The 12,504-nt window shown below is 42.8% G+C and overlaps 1 protein-coding gene across 1 annotated transcript in view; it reads right to left on the bottom strand.

The window, feature by feature from the left end:
• Positions 1 to 12,504, bottom strand: part of LOC135550802 (cell adhesion molecule 1-like) — a 485,176-nt gene that overhangs the window by 134,665 nt on the left and 338,007 nt on the right. The gene's annotated exons all lie outside the window — the stretch shown is intronic.

Genomic DNA, 12,504 nt, shown 5'->3' with positions numbered 1-12,504 from the left:
GTGTAGGTGTCCTGGAAGGAAGGTAGTTTGCCCCCGGCGATGCGTTGTGCAGACCTCACTACCATCTGGAGAGCCTTACGGTTGTGGGCGGAGCAGTTGCCGTACCAGGCGGTGATACAGCCCGCTAGGATGCTCTCGATTGTGCAAGCCGAATTTCTTCAGCCTCCTGAGGTTGAAGACGCGCTGCTGCGCCTTCTTCACGATGCTGTCTGTGTGGGTGGACCAATTCAGTTTGTCTGTGATGTGTATGCCGAGGAACTTTAAACTTACTACCCTCTCCACTACTGTTCCATCGATGTGGATAGGGGGGTGTTCCCTCTGCTGTTTCCTGAAGTCCACAATCATCTCCTTAGTTTTGTCGACGTTGAGTGTGAGGTTATTTTCCTGACACCACATTCCGAGGGCCCTCACCTCCTCCCTGTAGGCCATCATGTCATTGTTGGTAATCAAGCCTACCACTGTTATGTCGTCCGCAAACTTGATGATTGAGATGGAGGCGTGCGTGGCCACGCAGTCGTGGGTGAACAGGGAGTACAGGAGAGGGCTCAGAATGCAACCTTGTGGGGCCCCAGTGTTGAGGATCAGCGGGGTGGAGATGTTGTTGCCTACCCTCACCACCTGGGGGCGGCCCGTCAGGAAGTCCAATACCCAGTTGCACAGGGCGGGGTTGAGACCCAGGGTCTCGAGCTTGATGACGAGCTTGGAGGGTACTATGGTGTTAAATGCCGAGCAGTAGTCGATGAACAGCATTCTCACATAGGTATTCCTCTTGTCAAGATGGGTTAGGGCAGTGTGCAGTGTGGTTGAGATTGCATTGTCTGTGGACCTATTTGGGCGGTAAGCAAATTGTAGTGTGTCTCGGGTGTCAGGTAGGGTGGAGGTGATATGGTCCTTGACTAGTCTCTCAAAGCACTTCATGATGACGGAAGTGAGTGCTACGGGGCGGTAGTCGTTTAGCTCAGTTACCTTAGCTTTCTTGGGAACATGAACAATGGTGGCCCTCTTGAAGCATGTGGGAACAGCAGACTGGGATAGGGATTGATTGAATATGTCCGTAAACACACCAGCTGGTCTGCGCATGCTCTGAGGGCGCGGCTGGGGATGCCGTCTGGGCCTGCAGCCTTGCGAGGGTTTACACGTTTAAATGTTTTACTCACCTCGGCTGCAGTGAAGGAGAGGCCGCAAGTTTTGGTTGCAGGCTGTGTCAGTGGCACTGTATTGTCCTCAAAGCGGGCAAAAAAGTTATTTAGTCTGCCTGGGAGCAAGACATCCTGGTCCGTGACGAGGATGGTTTACTTTTTGTAATCCGTGATTGACTGTAGACCCTGCCACATACCTCGTGTCTGAACCATTGAATTGAGATTCTACTTTATCTCTATACTGACGCTTAGCTTGTTTGATTGCCTTGCGGAGGGAATAGCTACACTATGTGTATTCGGTCATGTTTCCGGTCACCTTGCCCTGATTAAAAGCAGTGGTTTGCGCTTTCAGTTTCACGCGAATGCTGCCATTAATCCACGGTTTCTGGTTTGGGAATGTTTTAAGCGTTGCTATGGGAACGACATCTTCAACGCACGTTCTAATGAACTCGCACACCGAATCAGCGTATTCGTCAATGTTGTTGTCTGACGCAATACGAAACATATCCCAGTCCACGTGATGGAAGCAGTCTTGGAGTGTGGAATCAGATTGGTCGGACCAGCGTTGGACAGACCTCAGCGTGGGAGCTTCTTGTTTTAGTTTTTGTCTGTAGGCAGGGATCAACAAAATGGAGTCGTGGTCAGCTTTTCCGAAAGGAGGGCGGGACAATTTAGGGAGTCTTGTTTTCAGATTAGCCTTGTTAAAATCCCCAGCTACAATGAATGCAGCCTCAGGATGTATGGATTCCAGTTTGCAAAGAGTCAAATAAAGTTTGTTCAGAGCCATCGATGTGTCTGCTTGGGGGGGAATAAATACGGCTGTGATTATAATCGAAGATAATTACCTTGGTAGATAATGCGGTCGACATTTGATTGTGAGGAATTCTAAATCAGGTGAACAGAAGGACTTGAGTTCCTGTATGCTTTTGTGACCACACCACGTCTCGTTAGCCATAAGGCATTCGCCCCCGCCCCTCTTCTTACCAGAGAGATGTTTGTTTCTGTCGGCGCGATGCGTGGAGAAACCAGCTGGCTGCACCGACTCCGATAGCGTCTCTCCAGTGAGCCATGTTACCATGAAGCAAATAACGTTACAGTCTCTGATGTCCCTCTGGAATGCTAACCTTGCTCGGATTTCATCAACCTTGTTGTCAAGAGACTGGACATTGGCGAGAAGTATACTGGGGAGTGGTGCACGATGTACCCGTCTCCGGAGTCCGACCAGAAGACATGCTTCGTTTCCCTCTTTTACGAAGTCGTTTTTTTGGGGTCGCCGGCTGGGATCCATTCCGTTGTCCTGGGTGAAAGGCAGAACACAGGATCCGCTTCGCGAAAGTCATATTCTTGGTCGTACTGATGGTGAGTTGACGCTGCTCTTATATTCAGTAGTTCTTCTCGACTGTATGTAATGAAACCTAAGATGACCTGGGGTACTAATGTAAGAAATAACACGTAAAAAAAAAACTGCATAGTTTCCTAGGAACGCGAAGCGAGGTGGCCATCTCTGTCGGCGCCGGATCACTGATCTAATTGGGTGAAAGCAAGGTTGTCACTGTATTCGTTACACTTATCCAGTTATGTCAGATTAGTTTTGAAGGGTCTATTGTCCCAGCAATTAACTAGGACTGTAGCTTCTGCTTACGCTTATCTTATGTATCACACTACAGCTAAGGAGACAATTTACAACAAACAAACAATGCTGTATTTTGACATGGTGAATTTGGAGGTCAAATAGTCATATCTCACTGAGAACGTGTTTGACAGGGTGTATCTAAGCACCCCAGATGATATGACTCTCATCCGCTAGCATTCAGTGTAGAGGTCGACCGACTATGATTTTTTAACGCCGATACCGATACCGATTATTGGAGGACCATAAAAGCCGATACCGATTAATCGGCTGATTTTTTAAAACATTTATTTGTAATAATGACAATTACAACAATACTGAATGAACATTTATTTCAACTTAATATAATACATCAATAACATCAATTTAGCCTCAAGTAAATAATGAAACATGTTCAATTTGGTTTAAATAATGCAAGAACAAAGTGTTGGAGAAGAAAGTAAAAGTGCAATATGTTCCATGTAAAATATGTGCCATGTAAGAAAGCTAACGTTTCAGTTCTTTGCTCAGAACATGAGAACATATGAAAGCTGGTGATTCCTTTCAACATGAGTCTTCAATATTTTTAGGAAGTAGTTATTATAGGACTATTTCCCTCTATACCATTTGTATTTCATTAACCTTTGACTATTGGACGTTCTTATAGGCACTTTAGTATTGCCAGTGTAACAGTATAGCTTCCGTCCCTCTCCTCGCTCCTCCCTGGGCTTGAACCAGAAACATAACGACAATTAGCACACGCTAACTAGCTAGCCATTTCACTTCGGTTTCACGAGCCTCATCTCGGGAGTTGATAGGCTTGAAGTCATAAACAGCGCAATGCTTGACGCACAACAAAAAGCTGCTGGCAAAACGCACGAAATGCTGTTTGAATGAATGTTTACACGCCTGCTTCTGCCTACCACCGCTCAGTCAGATACTTATATATTTGTATGCTTGTTTGCTCAGTCAGATTATATGCAACGCAGGACACGCTAGATAATATCTAGTAATATCATCAACCATGTGTAGTTAACTAGTAATTATGATCGTTTTTTATAAGATAAGTTTAATGCTAGCTAGCAACTTATCTTGGCTTACTGCATTCGCGTAACTCCTTGTGGAGTGCAACGAGAGAGAGGCAGGTCGTTATTGCGTTGGACTAGTTAAGTTGCAAGATTGGTTCCCCCGAGCTGACAAGGTGAAAATCTGTCATTCTCTGCCCCTGAACAAGGCAGTTAACCCACTGTTCCTAGGCCGTCATTGAAAATAAGAATGTGTTCTTAACTGACTTGTCTTGTTAAATAAATATTAAATAAAGGTGTAAAAAATAACAAAATAAAATCGGAGCCCAAAAATACAGATTTCCGATTGTTATGAAAACTTGAAATCGGCCCTAATTAATCGGCCATTCCGATTAATCGGTCGACCTCTAATTCAGTGTGTGTGTGAGTTTCCCTGGTGTTCTCTCAAAAAACAAGAGGCACTTCTTTTATCTCCCTTTGATTTTTCACAACCCAATTCTGCTGTGGACTGGATAAGTTTGGGTGGCCATTGACCACTCTATCTGTGAGTAGGAGACCCAGTTCTCAACCCGAAATGCACAGTGATGCAGCCCTGCCAAAATCCCTAACCAACTAGACACTGTATTGTAAAAAAGCATCAAATTCCCATACAGTACACTGCCTTAATGCAAATAACCCTACCCATGTACCAATGTGTTTGGGCTGTCATGCCAACTTCTACGGCCATTGTCATGCCAAACCATAGTTGATTCTACAGCACACACAGATCTGGGACCAGGCTAAAAGTACCCTGCTGCTCAAGAATATAAAATACATTAAGCCTGATTTAAGCCTTTTAGAAATGGCCTGCTTTTAAGATTAAACAAATCTTATTAAAGGGAGTAAAAAGGACGTTTTAGAGATATTTTATCGCACAGTAATAAGATCAAAGGTTTGATAGGGATGATGTTGAATCATTGAACGACGTCAAGTGGTTTAATTTTCCTCAGAAACGTTCATGGTTTCTTAAATACTGAGGATGTTTTAGTATTTGAGATAGCTACCTCATTCAAAGGGAATGAATTGGAATGATCCCACATCGTCTTTGACTCGTTCTATGCTTCCCCTTGTAATTTCACTAAGTGGTATTGTTTTTTTTATGTCTCCAGAGGTATATGAATAAAAATAACTGTAAAAAAACACGCAAAAAAACACTTCTGAACAATTCTGTACTACTTGTTATGTTAATAGTGAACCAATGCCACCGATATTCATAAAGCCTATTCCAATACAAAAAGGGCCTAAAGCTTAAGTTGTGATTACTCGTCCCAAAGAAAAGTTTGAAGAAGCTTTTGTAGTGGCTAATTAGCAACAATAGCATGGCGTTTTTATGCAGATTAGGAGACAGTGTTTATAAACTGACCTCTGCATCAACACTTTGGAGGAGAAAAAAACGGAGAAAATCCTTCAAAAGCATTTCTGTGCTATTATTCCCTTTCTCCCTCGACATCATCCCCCTTTCCACTCTGAGAGGAGACAGTGGGGAGACATTTGCAGTGCCTTTCAATAAAGGAGGGAGAAGAGAAGTAAAGAAGGAGGGGGAGGCCTGTGTGGTGCTAATGACCAGTAAAATGGAGGTCACGTGGGAGCTGTCCATGGATGGATGGATGGAGAGAAGGAGAGCAGAAAAGCGTCCAAATCAGTAGCGTGATGGGACGATGTGTGTGTGTGCTTTTAGTGTCATTAAGTGTGTGTGTGTGTGTGTGTGTGTGTGTGTGTGTGTGTGTGTGTGTGTAGCTGCTTGCATGCATGTGATTTATGTTGATGATCATGCATGTGATTAATGTTGATGATCATGCATGTGATTAATGCATGATTATGTGTGCATTTACTGTGACTCTCTGTGAAGGGATTTGTGTATGTGCACCAGCATGGCGTGAGTGTCTATCTGTACTACTTTGTGTGTGTGTGTGTGTGTGTGTGTGTGTGTGTGTGTGTGTGTGTGTGTGTGTGTGTGTGGGAGGGGAGGGGTGGCATCCCAGAGATTAATGCATCAGAGGCAGTGGTGCTATAACTAGAGGGCCTGCCATTATGCTCACTCATTTGGAAATCTCTTTCAGGGAGGAGAGAGGGAGAGAAGCAGGGAGGGAGAGAGAGGCAGGGAGGGAGAGAGAGGGAGTGAGGCAGGAGAGAGGGAAGGAGAGAGGGAGAGAGGCAGGGAAGGAGAGAGATAGGAGCGATAGAGTGGGCTCATCTCCTCCACTACCAGCCAGATAAACAAAAACTGGTTGAGACCCTGCAGACAGTCTGAAGGAGGAGAAAGAGAGATGGTGAAAGAGAACAAGAGGGAGATACAGACTTAGAAAGAAAGAGAGAGGTGGGGAGGTAGAGGGCACTGCAGCAGAACACAGGCTATCAGCATCCCTCTACCCCCCTCCTCTCCTCCACACTCACCGTTTCTCCTTTTGGTTAGCGGTGTGTGTTAGTGTGTGTGTGTGTGAGAGAGTGCACACTTAAGTGTATGTACTATGTGGCTCTAGCACCTGGCTGTCTCTCCACAGCTACCTTGTACATGAATACAAAATAAAGTATTCGGAAACCTGCTGCTCAGTACTATATGTGTTATGTCATAGTTTTGATGTCTTCACTATTATTCTACAATGCAGAAAATAGTAAAAATAAAGAATAACCCTGGAACGAGTAGGTGTGTCCAAACTTTTGACTGGTACTGTATATTTAAGATATTTTCCTTTTATTCTTTTCCCCTAACCCTACCATCCCTATCCTAATTGGAGTAAAGTATTGGACAACAACTTTAGGACGTGGATGTCGATTAAGGCAGCCCCCTGCACCTCTCTGATTCAGAGGGGTTGGGTTAAATGCGGAAGACATATTTCAGTTGAAGGCATTCAGTTGTACAACCGACTAGGTATCCCCCTTTCCCTTTCCCTATATACATTTTACAGAAACAGTATAGTTTACAACAGTTAGCTTCACTCAACCCCTCCTCTATATCTCTGAACACCATCCAGGTTTTGATTTATATTTGCCATATATTTTTCAACTGTGCCGTGATGTTTCACAAAAGTTCTGAACCTTTCTATTCTCATACATTCTACATATTGTAAATTAAAGATAAAACTTTTTGCTAAGAGTATTATTATATTATTAATTGATTGACTATGACTTTTTAAATCACCCAGCAGTGCAATTTGCAGAGTTAGTTCCAGGTAAATGTTGTCAGCCATTCCTGAACCTGCGACCAGAAATAAGCTACATATGGACAGTAACCAAAACAAATGATCTAATGATTCTGTCTCTTCGCAGCAAAATATGCAGAGCTGGGATGGTTCTATCCCCCATATAATATATATAACATTCTATTGGTTGCAAAAATGTTTTATAATAACTAAAATGAAAAAATTATAACCTTTTGAATCCAGCAATATTTTGTATCAGTTCATAAAACATGTGCCATGGAATCGGTACATCGAAAATCTCTTCCCAACTATCTATATGGCACAGCTGTCAGTTTTTTGGTCCTTAAATGAAACTGGTAAACTTTTTTATTTATCACAATTTCCTTTAGCCAATTTTGGTCTTTAATACAGGGGCGACTCAAGTTCCTTACTTTCTCCCCCTTCCACTTGCCTCTTCCATTTTTTTGTTAATGCTGCAATTAGTTGGTTGTAATTTCTTTCTTTCGGGATATGAATACCAAGTATGTCCACTTCACTACCAGACCATCTTATTGGTAAACTACACAGTAATCCTCTTTCAAAATATTGTTTGGTGAATCATGGGTGACCCCGTCATTTGTAACAAATTACAGTAAATTATTTTTGGTAGCAGTTTTATATTGAAGATTGAAAAGAAATTGGTGTATTTTTCCCCATATCCCATCCTGTTTGCTTTATTTTTTTATAATATATTACGCTTGATCTTTCTTGAATAAGTTCTTCCATTTCTTTTGTTTTTCCTCTAACATATTATGTGCCTCTAAGGTACTGTTTTGATTGATATCTATCTGTACTGTTAGTCTCTATATCCTTTAATATGGATTCTTTGAGTTAAATTGCTTTTGTTTTAAAGATGAGTATTGAATTGCATGGCCTCTAAAGACACATTTAAAAAAGTGTCCCATACAGTAAGGGGATCTGCTGTATCAATGTTATGTAGGATAAAGTCAGTTATACATTATTCTGTCCTGGTGAAAAACAAGTTGTTATCCTATGATTTTTTATAAAATGTCCAATATCCTCACCCATGTGGAAATTCTGTAAGAGTAATGTATATGCCAATTATTTGATGGCAAGCTGTCATTGTGAATAAGAATTTGTTCTTAACTGACTTGCCTAGTTAAATAAAGGTTAAATAATCATAAATAAATAAAAATCTGTCCCCTATCAACACTTTTTAAACTTTTGGTGCGAGCAAGAATGACATAAGAAAGTTGTCAAGACCACTAGTTTGATTGAGCCTCCACCATATAAATTCAGCAAAAAAATGAAACACCCCTTTTCAGGACCCTGCCTTTCAAAGATAATTCATAAAAATCAAAATAATTTCACAGATCTCCAATATAAAGGGTTTAAACACTGTTTCAATTAACCATAAACAATTAATGAACATGCACCTGTGGAACGGTCGTTAAGACACTAACAGCTTACAGACGGTAGACAATTAAGGTCACAGTTATGAAAACTTAGGACACTAAAGAGGCCTTTCTAGGGACTCTGAAAAACACCAAAAGAAAGATGCCCAGGGTCCCTGCTCATCTGCATGAACATGCCTTAGGCATGTTGCAAGAAGGCATGAGGACTGCAGATGTGGCCAGGGCAATAAATTGCAATGTCCATAATGTGAGACGCCTAGGACAGCACTACAGGGAGGACGGACAGCAGATCGTCCTCTCAGTGGAAGACTGCGTGTCACAACACTTGCACAGGATCGGTACATCCAAACATCACACCTGCGGGACAGGTACAGGATGGCAACAACAACTGCCCGAGTTACACTATGAACGCACAATCCCTCTATCAATCCCTCAGACTGTCTGCAATAAGCTGAGAGAGGCTGGATTGAAGGCTTGCAAGCCTCTTGTAAGACATGTCCTCACCAGACATCACCGGCAACAACGTCGCCTAAGGGCACAAACCCACCATTGCTGGATCAGACAGGACTGGCAAAAGGTGCTCTTCAGGCCTCCCAGGTGTCGCAGTGGTCTAGGGCACTGCATCGCAGCGCTAGCTGTGCCACCAGAGACTCTGAGTTCGTGCCCAGGTTCTTTCGCAGCCAGCCTAGACTGGGAGGTCCGTGGGGTGACGCACAATTGGTCTAGCGTCGTCCGGGTTAAGGAGGGTTTGGCCGGTAGGGATATCCTTGTCTCGTCGCGCACCAGCGACTCCTGTGGCGGGCCGGGCGCAGTGCACGCTAACCACGGTTGCCAGGTGCAGTGTTTTCTCCGACACATTGGTGTGGCTGGCTTCCGGGTTGGATGTGCGCTGTGTTAAGAAGCAGTGCGGCTTGGTTGGGTTGTGTTTTGGAGGACGCATGACTTTCGACCTTCGTCTCTCCCGAGCCCGTACGGGAGTTGTAGCGATGAGACAAGATATTAACTACTAATAATTGGATACTATGAAATTGGGGAGAAAAAGGGTGTAAAATTGAAATAACATTTTTTTTATAAAAAAAGTGCTTTACACTGACAAGTCGCGGTTTTGTCTCATCAGGGGTGATGGTCGGATTCACGTTTATCGTCAAAGGAATGAGCATTACACCCAGGACTGTCCTCTGGTGCGGGATTGAGGTGGAAGGTCCGTCATGATCTGGGGCGGTGTGTCACAGCATCATCGGACTGAGTTTGTTGTCATTGCAGGCAATCTCAACACTGTGCATTACAGGGAAGACATCCTCCTCCCTCATGTGGTACCCGTCCTGCAGGCTCATCCTGACATGACCCTCCAGCATGACAATGCCACCAGACATACTGCTCGTTCTGTGCGTGATTTCCTGCAAGACAGGAATGTCAGTGTTCTGTCATGGCCAGTGAAGAGCCCGGATGTCAATCCCATCGAGCATGTCTGGGACCTGTTGGATCAGAGGGAGAGGGCTAGGGCCATTCCCCCCAGAAATGTCTGGGAATTTGCAGGTGCCTTCGTGGAAGAGCGGAGTAACATCTCACAGCAAGAATTGGCAAATCTGGTGCAGTCCATGAAGAGGAGATGCACTGCAGTACTTAATGCCACCTGGAGACCATGGTTAGCGTACACACCAGATACTGACTGTTACTTTTGATTTTGACCCCCTTTTGTTCAGGGACACATTATTCCATTTCTGTTAGTCACCTCTCTGTGGAACTTGTTCAGTTATGTCTCAGTTGTTGAATCTTATGTTCATACACATATTTACACGTTAAGTTTGCTGAAAATAAATGCAGTTGATAGTGAGAGGACATTTCTTTTTTTGTTTATGTCTCACTAGGTCAGGATATTTAAGCCTCCATATATCCACTAGTTCCATTATATCCATGATATTTGTCTGTTTCTCAAACTAGACACACTAATGTACTTGTCCTCTTGCGCAGTTCTGCACCGGGGCCTCCCACTCTTTCTATTCTGGTTAGAGCCACTTTGTGCTGTTCTGTTAAGGGAATAGTACACAGCGTTGTATGAGATCTGGAGTTTCTTGGCAATTTCTCGCATGAAATAGCCTTCATTTCTCAAAACAAGAATAAACTGACGTGGCCTTTATTTATGGACATTTTGTGCCTGTAAACGAACCCACAAATGTTGATGCTCCAGATACTCAACTCGCCTAAAGGCCAGTTTTATTGCTTCTTTTATAAGAACAACAGTTCTCAGCTGTGCAAACATAATTGCAAAAGGGTTTTCTAATGATCAATAGGCCTTTTAAAATTATAAACTTGGATTAGCTAACACAACGTGCCATTGGAACACAGGAGTGATGGTCGATGATAATGGGCCTCTGTACACCTATGTAGATAATCCATTTTAAAAATCAGCCGTTTCCAGCTACAACAGTCATTTACAACATCAACAATGTATACACTGTATTTCTGATCAATTTGATGTTATTTTAATGGACAAAAAAAATGCTTTTCTTTCAAAAACAAGGACATTTCTAAGTGACCACAAACTCTTGAACTGTAGTGTATATTAAAAAAATCTAGCATATCTTAATTTTTTCCCACAATTAACAAATAATATGCATAATAATGTTGGCAGTTCACACAAAGGATTGTTACCTATAACCAGGATTGGCATTAAGTAATTATTATTTATTATTGTGATTCATCCTGTCATCCTATCAAATAACTTGTTGCTCTTTTTTGTTAGCTAGCTCCTGAAATGGCTCAGAGGTAGATACCTCGTATGAGAACATCCTGGGTTGAATGCTGTCCTTTTTCTTTTTAATTATTTCGGAGTCCCGAACTTCTTTCATATTTCATTGATTCTTTTAGACAGGACAGTTGGATGTGAGATCAAGGGATAAACATTGGAGAAGGAGACACAGAGAGGAAGGGCACAGACAGTTTGCTGAGCCGAGGCTCAAAACTCCCTTCGCCAGGGGGTATGCTAGATCCAGACCCCTGCACGAGTGTCGCCTGTGCCGCAGTGAGGACTGTTGACAAGCAGTCAAGTTTCAACGTCTGACTGTCCGCAACCTGGTCTACAGTACGTTTGGCTAATGGGCTAAAAGCTAATGGTCTGGTTCGGATAAGAGCCACAGAGTGTGCAGGCTTTGGTTCCACTCCAGCACCAACAAACCTGATTCAGCAAATTAACTAGGCATTCAATTTAGAGCTGGGATGGAATAAAGATGTACACACTCCAGGATTGGAGTTGTGCTATAGTTGGTGAGAGAGTCGTGACTGTATGCTATCTGCGAAAGCACAATTTAATTGTGGCTGACTGAATGAAAGACAATCAAAGTTGAAGACAAAAAAAGACACCTTACTTTGTAGCTTGTGTCACTTATTTTAGTTCCAACCCATGAATTCAGCCCAGTTTGCCATGGTGCCATGGAGCAATGCAAACTTAAGTGTTTGAGTGGCCAATTCGGGTGATAATTGGTGACGGCTTAGATTAAAACAGCCCTTGTTAGCAGGCAAATGTGATAAAGCTGTTATTTTAAAATCAGGCATGTCCAGACATGCCATCCATTTCACAGAGTCTAAGTATGAATGAAGTGGCATTCTTAAAATAAGCTCTGAGGTTTTGCTAAGGAGTATCAAAATATATTTTATCGACAATGCAAACAATTTCACAAACCACAGACCATCGACATCTAAAACACTAACACAAAACATTGAGAAGAAAAAGAGAACGTGACAAGCTGAAGCTCTAGAGTCTAGTTACCTTCTGCTCATATCATCTGGTTTCAGATCAGCTCTCCCTGACCCAAAGTTTTCCATCATCCATTATGCAGTGCTCAACAATACTGACCCTAGACCAGCTATAGTGAGCAAAAGGTATCCAGAACAAGAGAGGGATGAGGAAGAAAATAAGTCAAGAAGAAAAAAAAGTAGGTACAGAAGCCACAGTCTATCAGCAGTTATGCAGTGGTGGCACAAGACATACGGAAGCAGAGCCAAAGAAAGAGAAAAAATAAGTCAGAGAAAATAAAATTGATATGGCGAAACCAGTGTTAGTTAATATGCAGCACACAGAGACGCGACCATTCAGTAAAAACGAAGAAGAGAAGGGTACTAGACAAGTAAGAGAAGTAC

The sequence above is a fragment of the Oncorhynchus masou genome, chromosome 12 (assembly GCF_036934945.1).
Source record: "Oncorhynchus masou masou isolate Uvic2021 chromosome 12, UVic_Omas_1.1, whole genome shotgun sequence".
Taxonomy (NCBI): Eukaryota; Metazoa; Chordata; class Actinopteri; order Salmoniformes; family Salmonidae; genus Oncorhynchus; species Oncorhynchus masou.
The sequence above is the reverse complement of the archived record's forward strand: the minus strand, read 5'-3'. Positions and strand labels throughout refer to the sequence as shown.